General features: G+C 47.9%; 1 long non-coding RNA gene across 1 annotated transcript in view; it reads left to right on the top strand.

Annotated features, from left to right (window-relative positions):
• Positions 1-2,016, top strand: part of LOC107687521 (uncharacterized) — a 20,089-nt gene that overhangs the window by 5,958 nt on the left and 12,115 nt on the right. The window lies entirely within an intron of this gene.

Below are 2,016 nucleotides of genomic sequence, written 5' to 3'. Positions count from 1 at the left end.
CCTCCATCCCCCCCCCTGTTCTGCCTTCACTCTACCACCCTCCTGGACTTGTTAGGTTTGGATTTTGTTTGGGCGTCTGGAGCTGCCCTTAGAGGGGGGATATGTAATGTGGGGTTTGGGTTTTATTTGTGTTTCTTGTTCATTGCTTTCATGTCTTTTATTTTGGAGTTTAGTCATGGTTCCTGTCTAGTCATGTGGTTCCTTTGCCCTCTTGTATTCCTGCTATTGGTTCCTTTGTTCATTGTGTCATTGGCATTGTGTGATTGGTTGTCCAAGTAATGTGTCTTGCTCCTCATTGGTTGGTTTATGTCATGTGACCCTTATTGTTTGATATATATATAGCCCTCATGTTGCCCTTGTCTTTTGTCGTGTATTGAACGTATAAACCTCTGTTCGGTGAGTTGTTTCATGTCTTTAGTCTGTACTGCTCAGTGCGAGTGGCTGGCATCCCAGTTGTCTCTACACTTTCAAACCTCACAGCCTCAACACACTCAAGCCCGCTGAGCATGCCACTGTCTATTGCGCTGCCCTTGATGGCAGTCGCCATTTTTAATGTGTGGGCTGCACACTGCACTCCTGAGGCCTGTCCTGTCCACAAGTCTGTCCCAGAGTCCTCTCCTGTCCATGAGTCTGCCCCAGAGGCCTCTTCTTTCCACGAATCCACTCCAGTGCCTCCAGAGGGGGTGGCTTCCACTGCAGAACCTCCCGAGGTGGCGGCGTCTGCTGCGGAACCACCAGAGGTGGCAGCATCTGCTGCAGAACCTCCCAAGGCGGTGGCACCCACTCATGAACTCACTGTCTGCCTTGTCACGGCCATGGAGGCCATTCATGAACTCACAGACTGTCCTGTCACGGCCAAGGAGGCCATTCAAGAACTCTCTGCCTGCTCTGTCACAGTCAAGTGGTCTATCCATGTCTCTGCTCCACCATGGATTCCTGCTCTGCCGGCACCACCCTGCCTTCCTGCTCTGCCAGCACCCCCATGGCTTCCTGCTTTGCGGGCGCTGCCATTGCTCCCTGCTCTGCCTGCTCCGCCATGGATTTCTGCTGTGCCGGCTCCGCCATTGCTCCATGCTCCTCTGGATCTGATCCATGGCCCTGGTCCTCCACTGATCCACAGTCTGCCTCTGTTCCATGGCCCAGGACCTCCATTGATCCACAGTCTACCTTTGTTCCATGGCCCAGGACTTCCATTGTTCCACTGTCTGCCACTGCTCCACGGCCCAGGTCCTCCAGTGCTTCACGGTCCAGGCCCAACTCTGCTCCAAAGTCTAGACCTGCCCTTGCTCCAGGGTCCAGGTCCACCACTGCTCCATGACTCATGGTCTTTCCCATTGTTCCACGGTCCATGTCAGGATCCAGGTCCTGTTCCCCTTCACGGGCCTGGCCCTCCATCCCTCCCCCTGTTCTGCCTTCACTCTACCACCCTCCTGGACTTGTTAGGTTTGGATTTTGTTTGGGCGTCTGGAGCTGCCCTTAGAGGGGGGATATGTAATGTGGGGTTTGGGTTTTATTTGTGTTTCTTGTTCATTGCTTTCATGTCTTTTATTTTGGAGTTTAGTCATGGTTCCTGTCTAGTCTTGTGGTTCCTTTGTCGTCATGTATTCCTGCTATTGGTTCCTTTGTTCTATTTGTCATGTTCTGATTGGTTGTCCAAGTCATGTGTCTTGTTCCTCATTGGTTGGTTTATGACATGTGACCCTTATTTATATATATATATATATATATATAATATATATGTATTCCTCATGTTGTCCTTGTCTTTTGTCGTGTATTGAATGTATTAACCTCTCTTCGGTGAGTTGTTTCATGTCTGTAATCAAGTCTTTTGGATTATGTTTTGTCTTTGTGTAAATAAACTGCACTTTGATTCATCTACAACTTGCCGTTCAGTGGACCATCATTACAATAATATATATTATAATTGTATATTAATATTATTTCATAAAATGTAATAGTAATTAGTTATAATTAACAAAAAAAAAAAAAACATCTGGATGCAATGCAGTAATAATA

Source organism: Sinocyclocheilus anshuiensis, unplaced genomic scaffold, assembly GCF_001515605.1.
Source record: "Sinocyclocheilus anshuiensis isolate Anshui unplaced genomic scaffold, SAMN03320099.WGS_v1.1 scaffold870, whole genome shotgun sequence".
Classification (NCBI taxonomy): Eukaryota; Metazoa; Chordata; class Actinopteri; order Cypriniformes; family Cyprinidae; genus Sinocyclocheilus; species Sinocyclocheilus anshuiensis.
The sequence above is the reverse complement of the archived record's forward strand: the minus strand, read 5'-3'. Positions and strand labels throughout refer to the sequence as shown.